This window comes from Danio rerio, chromosome 25 (genome assembly GCF_049306965.1).
Source record: "Danio rerio strain Tuebingen ecotype United States chromosome 25, GRCz12tu, whole genome shotgun sequence".
In the NCBI taxonomy this organism is placed as follows: domain Eukaryota; kingdom Metazoa; phylum Chordata; class Actinopteri; order Cypriniformes; family Danionidae; genus Danio; species Danio rerio.
Window position 1 is genome coordinate 3200312 of NC_133200.1, and position 7956 is coordinate 3208267.

At 32.9% G+C, this 7956-nt stretch overlaps 1 protein-coding gene and 1 long non-coding RNA gene across 5 annotated transcripts in view; one reads left to right on the top strand and one right to left on the bottom strand.

Moving 5' to 3' along the window:
• si:dkey-82f1.1 overlaps window positions 1-1305 on the bottom strand; it is an 88591-nt gene extending 87286 nt beyond the window's left edge. Inside the window, exon 1 of the mRNA XM_021470581.2 lies at window positions 1057-1305. The gene's annotated coding sequence lies outside the window, so the exon portion shown is untranslated. The remainder of the gene's footprint in view (window positions 1-1056) is intronic.
• Window positions 1-6578, top strand: part of LOC137489311 (uncharacterized) — a 100183-nt gene extending 93605 nt beyond the window's left edge. For 2 of the 4 annotated variants that reach the window (XR_012400153.1, XR_012400154.1), the window contains 2 exons: window positions 1308-1464; window positions 4485-5436. This is a non-coding gene — a long non-coding RNA (uncharacterized lncRNA). Of the gene's footprint in view, window positions 1-1307; window positions 1465-4484 lie in introns of all 4 variants that reach the window. The other 2 variants (XR_012400157.1, XR_012400156.1) reach the window with 2 other exon arrangements.
• The last annotated feature ends 1378 nt before the right edge of the window (window positions 6579-7956 follow it).

Sequence of the window (7956 nt, forward strand, 5' to 3'; positions counted from 1 at the left end):
AACATTTAATGATTAAAGAAGACCAAACGTTTAATTCTTTTAAAATTGTTTTATTATATTATATTTTAAATAATGAACAAAAATCTATATTTTTACTTTTGCCCTTTGTTAGTCATTAGTCATGTTTTAAAGATTTAAAAATATTTTAAAACATGTTTTATCACATATAATGACTAAAGAAGACCAAAAGTACTAATTAGCATTTTTAATGGTTTTATTTTCAGATTTTTTTATTTTTTTATTATATATATATATATATATATATATATATATATATATATATATATATATATATAAAATTTATATATTTATTAAATTTATATATAAAAATATTTATGTAAATTTAAAAACATACAATTACATTATACATATTAAAACTCTTATAATGTTAATGTATAATTATAACTATTATAATGTTTCAAGAAAACCAAAAGTTAATATTTTATTATCTTATATTTTAAATAATTTAAATAAATATTTTTATTATTGCCCTTCATTAGTCATCTTATATTTAAAAATATATTTAAATATATATTTTGTCACATATAATAATTAAGGAAGACCAAAAGTAAAAAAAAATGTACTTATTTTATTATCTGAAGTTTTAATAGTTAAAACACGTTTTTTTGTTGTTTTTTTACTTTAGCTCTTCTTTAGTCATTATATGTTTTAAAATATATTTAAATATACAATTATATTTACAAATTATTTTATTATCTGAAATTTTAAATAATAAAAAAATTATATTTTATCTTGTCTTCTGTAGTCATTATATGTTTTAAAATGTATTTTATAACATATATTAAAATAATTTGTAAAACTTGAATGGTCCTCAATCATTATACATTTTAAAATATTTTAATTAAATTTAAATATATTTTAAAACATATAATGACTAGACAAGACACAAAAAACATTTTAACAGCAGAGTGAATGTGTCAGATGCAATTTTGGTTTTGTCAGATGCAGTTTATTCCCCAATGTATAGCTCAGTAAACTCATATAAACACACACACGCAAACACACACACACATTCACACACACCCACACACATACCTTGCTCTGTTGCATGCGCCCTGCAGTAGTGCAGTGGTCTCTCATTTTGTGAAATCTGAGCCCAGGAAAGACGGCATCCACACTCATGATCCTCTCTGCTATTCCTTCTGCTGTCTGCTCCTCTGCTCCAGCTCTTTAAATCCTCCGTTTGTGTGCTGCGAGCAGAAGAAAAGCAGTCTGTGACCGACTCAAACTCCAGCTGCAGGAAAACTTTATCAGCCTTCCTCCGCTCTCTCATTCTGCTTTCCCAGATTCCCACCCTCCTCCTCCTCCTCTTTCTCTTTCCCATCGGAGAGTTTCTCCTCCTCCAAACCCCCCGCTGCTGAACTAATCTGCAGCTGGACGAGGGATTGGACGCCTGGTTGCTGTGGAGACCGAGTGTCCCGCTCAAGACAAGACACACTGCAGGTGAAGAGGGTCAGAAATGAACTATAGTTATCAATATGCGTATTGCCCAGATGATTGATTACATTAACAATCACAAAGACTGTATGCTAAGTGTATTTAAATATGCAAATTAGGCATTGTTTCGTGAATTTGCATACACTTCCAGCACAAAAATCTGAATATTTGATGAAGTCAGGGTCAGGTTTTTATATATACACTCTTAAAAATGCTGGATTTTTGTGACCAGCGTTGGGTTAAATATGGACGAACCCAACAGTTGGGTTAAAAAGTGAAATTAAATTCTTTTTGACATATCACAGTCTAAAGTGCTGGGCTTTGTGACCCAATGTTGGGTTAAATATGGATAAACTCAACCGTTGGGTTAATAAGTGTCTTTTTTTGACATATCACAGTCTGAAAATGCTGAGATTTTGGGACCCAACGTTGGGTTAAATTTGGACAAATGCAATTGTTGGGTTCATTCATTCATTTTCTTGTTGGCTTAGTTCCTTTATTAATCCGGGGTCGCCACAGCGGAATGAACCGCCAACTTATCCAGCAAGTTTTTTACGCAGCGGATGCCCTTCCAGCCGCAACCCATCTCTGGGAAACATCCACACACACACATTCACACACACACTCATACACTACGGACAATTTAGCCCACCCAATTCACCTGTACCGCATGTCTTTGGACTGTGGGGAAAACCAGAGCACCCGGAGGAAACTCACGCGAAGGCAGGGAGAACATGCAAACTCCACACAGAAACGCCAACTGAGCCGAGGTTCGAACCAGCGACAGCACTACCTACTGCGCCACTGCCTCGCCGCAATTGTTGGGTTACAAAATGTAATTAATTTTTTTTAACATATTACAGTCTAAAAAATAATGGGTTTGCATGTCCCGATGTTGGGTTAAATATGGACAAACTCAACTGTTGGGTTAAAAAATATAATTAATTTCTTTTTTAACTAGTCACAGTCTAAAAAAGGCGCTGGGTTTTTGTGACCCAATGTTGGGTTAAATATGGACAAACTCAAGAGTTGGGTTAAAAGTATACATTTTTTGACACATTACACTAAATATTCGAGTTTTTATGACCCAGCATTAGACTAAATATGGAAAAACCAAATTGTTAAGTTGAAAAGTGTAGTTAATTTTTTTTTGGCAATCACAGTCTAAAAAATGCTGGGTTTTTGTGACCCAATGTTGGGTTAAACATGAACAAACCCAACCACTGGTTTAAAAAGTTAAAAAGTGTAATTTAATAATTTTTTGAGACATACAATCTAAAAAATGCATTTTTTGTGACCCAATGGTGGGTTAAATATGGACAAACCCAACCACTGGGTTAATAGGTGTCTTTTTTTGACATTTCACAGTCTAAAAATGCTGCGTTTTTATGAACCAATGTTGGGTTAAACATGGACAAACCCAACCATTGGGTTAAAAAGTGTAATTCATTTCTTTTTTGACATATTACAGTCTAACAAATTCAGTTTTTTGTGACCCAATGTTGGGTTAAATATGGACAAACTCTAGAGTTGGGTTAAAAGTATTTTTTTGACACCTTACATTAAATATTTGGGTTTTTATGACCCAGAATTGGACTAAATATGGAAAAACCAAATTGTTAAGTTGAAAAGTGTATTAATTTCTTTTTTTGACATATTGCACTCAAAAAAATGCTGGGTTTTTGTGACCCAATGTTGGGTTAAATATTGACAAACCCAACCAGTGGGTTAAAAATTGTAGTTAATTTCTTTTTTGACAAATCACAGACTAAAAAAAGCTGGGTTTTTGTGACTTAATGTTGAGTTAAACATGAACAAACTAGGTTAAAAAGTGTAATTTAATACTTTTTTGAGACATACAATCTAAAATATGCAGTTTTTGTGACCCAATGTTGGGTTAAATGTGGACAAACCCAAAAACTGGGCTAATAAGTGTCTTTTTTTGACATATCACAGTCTGAAAATGCTAAGATTTTGTGTCCGAATGTTGGGTTAAATATGGACAATCTTAACCGTTGGGTTAAAAGTGTCATTAAATTATTTTTTACATATTACAGTCTAACAAATGCTGGGTTTTTGTGACTCAATGTTGGGTCTAATATGGACAAACCCAACCACTGGATTAAAACGTGTAGTTAATTCTATTTTTGACAAATCACAGTCTAAAAAATGCTGGGTTTTTGTGACCCAATGTTGGGTTAAACATGTACAAACCCAACCACTGGGTTAAAAAGTGTAATTTAATTCTTTTTTTGAGACATACAATCTATAAAATGCAGTTTTTTTGGCCCAGCGTTGGGTCAAATATAGACAAACCCAATCGTTGTGTGAGAACGTGTATTTTTTTACTTAGTACGTACTATAAAATACTGGGCTTTTGTGACCCAATGTTGGGTCAAATATGAAATTTAAATTTAATTGAAAAAATTGACCCAATGTTGGATGTGATTTGTCCACATTTGATCCAATGTTAGGTCACAACAACCCAGCACTTTTAGTGTAATATGTGAAAAAGATGACACTTTTTGACCCAACTGTTGAGTTTCCCCATATTTGACTCAACATTGAGTCACAACAAACCAGCATTAGTGTAGAATTAAAGGCTTTTACTGGGGGTATTTTCAGGGATTATTATTTCATGAAATATCTGCTAATTTGCATATATTCTTACCACAAAATTCTGAACATTTCAGTAAGGTTTAATTCTTGATTTATTTATTTTTTGACATGTTAATAATTTAAAAAACATAATAAAATACTGTATACATATAAACTGTATATTCAAATGCAAATTGCGATATTTTGAATCATATTACTGTATTTATGATCAGCCTTGGTGACCCTAAAAAACAACAACAAAAACAAATGCAATCAAACTGACTGACTACATTAATATGAAGTACGTTTTGTAAGTGCCTATTAAAGTCACATGCTTCTGCTTGACATCGGCATGCACTGAGACATCTCTGAGTCACACAATTACAATAGAGCTTCGGTTTTACCCCCTGGAGCTCTGTGTTTTTCAGCCGGCGGTGGATCCTGGAGGCAGGGGCCCGTTTCAACACCAGAGTCTCTGGAAGAAGAAGAGGACAGTCCTGGCTTCACTTCAACAGATCGAGTTACACTGGAGAGAGTCTGCAGACTTCATCTAATCAGTGTCTTTTGTTGCTGTTGTGAAGCTTTTGTGCGAGATTAACTCGGCCTGCAAAGCTGGATTCACCGAAAAACCCTCAAGTAAAGCGAGTTTGTGGAAGTCATTTAAACTCAAGGCATTGTTAACAAAAAGTGATGACAGACGGATCTTAAAGTCTGCATGAAGCCGAGGAGACTTTTATTTCAGTATGTTGATGTCCTTCATTCATTTTCCTTCAGCTTAGACCCTTTATTCGTCAGAGGTTGCCACAGTGGAATGAACCGCCAACTATTCCAGCAAATGTTTTACACAGCGAATGCCCTTCCAGCTGCAACCCAGTACTGGGAAACACCCATACACACTCATACACTATGGCTAATTTAGTATCTTCAATTCCTCTATAGCGCATGTGTTTGGACTGTGGGAGAAAACGAAGCACCCGGTGGGGAGAACATGCAAACTCCACGCAGAAATGCCAACTGACCCAGCCGGGACTCGAACCAGCAACCGCCTTGCTGTGAGGCGACAGTGCTAACCACTGAGCCACAGTGTCGCCCTGCTTTTTTACTACACATTTATACCTAATTGAAAGTTCAATCCACTTAAATTTGTTATGTTAACTTAATTTATTTGTTTTGGAACAACATGAATGAATTGTGTGGAACCCTGCATATATATAATGTATTTAAGGTCTAACAAAACGTTCGATTTTTCCTCAAATTTTGATGCAATTATTACATTTGTGCAAATTTGTCCCTCATAACGAAATAGTTTATTATTTTAGTCAAAAAAAAAATAATAATGAAAAAAAGATCGACTTGATATAGGAAATAAACGAATAATACAAAAAAACTAAGTAAAAATACAAAGGGTGCATATTAGGACTGTTGTGTCTGGAATTGCTTAGGGCACCGAAATGACTAAATTCATATCCATATTACTATAGAAATATAATATATAATATAAACAAACAACACTGAAAAAAAGTGTTGCATGCAGAACTGTTGCAAACTATTTATTTGTGTTGAATTTAAACAAATTAAATTCAGTAATGTTCAACTTAATTTGTTTGTTTAAATTCAACACAATTAAATTGTTTACAGCCACTTAACGTAAAAAAGATTTAGTAAATCCAAGGAATCATCTTTGAATATTTTTTTCAGTGAACTGTAGCTTTCTACAACTATATTACACTGTAGTACAGCGCAGTTTACTGTAGTAGAAACTAGAGTACATTATACTACATTAGTTCGCCGTTTCACAATGGTTAATAATGCTACAGTTATGCTGTAGACAGGGTTCGTTCGGGTGCTGGAAATCCTGGAAAATGCTTGATTTTTAATACAGTGTTTTCAAGGTTAAAAAAATAGATTTAGATTTAGGACAAAGTGGTTGAACCTGCTTGAATTTGAAATAGCAGGGCTCGAAATTTGTTCATGGGATGTGCAGATTTAGGAGACATTCACACAGAATGCTTATTTGCACCTAAAATCGCCAAACGCATCGCTCAGGAATAGTTTAAAACAGCTGACGTGTCAACTTGCTGCAGTAAACAAAGCCTGCAATGCCTGTAAATAAATAAAAAGTAATAATAATAAAAGTAATCTTGATGAAAGCTTACAAACTATAGTTTCCATATTTGGTGACTGATTTTCAAAACAGTTGACATAGGAACAGTTCATTAATTTGCAGCAAGAATATTCTCAGACTCATAAGGATTCAATTTGTGACATGAATTTTTAACAGCAATGCACATGAAATATAATGAACGACTGCTCATGAAAGTTTGGTACACACAAAACAAATCTGACTGTAAGATTTTTTTTTTTTTTTTTTTTGAGATATCAGCTTTAGGTAAGAGAAACTTTAAAAGATATCTCATCCAATAACTGATCTTTTTTATTTATTGATTGGTTTATTATTATTTTTTTTGCATTTTTAGGTAAACTATCCCAATAAATATATGCTCCAAAGTATTCAACAATGTAAGCTGAAATGTTATATTGTGTTTTTTAAATGGCACAATGGATTTAGATGTGAAAAAGTACAGCAGATATATATATATATATATATATATATATATATATATATATATATATATATATATATATATATATGTATGCTGTACCATGTTAAAAATGGCGACAAATGCACCTTAAAAGTGTTTGAAAAGTGCTGGAATTTAAGGTTTAAGAACTCTGTGTAGAGTTGTAAATAATATAATAGCCTACTACAGTATAATACACTTTACTATGGCAAATTTCTAAAATACTACTATAAATTACTGAAGTATTTTTATGTGGGTGTCATCTTCATTTATACCTGCTCTATTATGTGCATTTTTGATGTCGAAGTGAGGAAAATTAAGTAAAAGAGTCCCCCTAAGTAAACTCAAATATATACTTATAATAACTTATAGACTCAGCAAACAGTCATTTTAGCGACATCTACTGGCCAAAGGGAAACGATGAAAATGGGTGGTAATAGTGATATAGTGAACATAATTACTTGAACAGAACATTCAATCATTCATTTAATTTTTGGCTTAGTTCCCTTATTAATCCGAGGTCCCCACAGTGGAATGAACTGCCAACTTATCTAGCATGTGTTTTTATGCAGCCAATGCCCTTCCAGCTGCAACCCATCTCTGGAAAACATCCACAAACACTCATTCACACTCATACACTACGGACAATAGCCTACCCAATTCACCTGTACCGCATGTCTTTGGACTGTGGGGGAAACCAGAGCACCCGGAGGAAACCCACGCGAACGCAGGGAGAACATGCAAACTCCACAAAGAAACGCCAACTGACCCAGCTGAGATTCAAACCAGCGACCTTCTTGCTGTGAGGCGACAGTACTACCTACTGCGCCACCGTTTTGCCTGAACAAAAAAAAAAATATATATATATAAAGGTTTTATTAATGTAACTTTAAAAAAAAAATTTACTTTTTGCAATATTATATTTATATTGATTAATAATATTGATTAATAGTAGTAGTGGTAGTAGTAAATGTAAAAAAGTAAATATCAAAAGTCTAAACAAACCCCAAAACTGCAATAAAGCAAACCCTTTTAACATAAATATTCTAATGTTTAGAAATTCTCGTTAACATTATTAAAAGCAAATTATAGGACATCAACCTGTAATAAAATCATATATTTTAACACTAAAATATTAAAATATATAGCCATTGTGTTTAACATTAATAATTTGCATATATTAATAATAATGCTAAAGGTAAATGTCATATCAAAACAAAATATGCAACAACACCAAAAGAAGAACCTATTTCTACAGATTTTAACGAAATACAGATTCAATCAAATCAATAATTCCTTACATTTCATGATTTCGTGT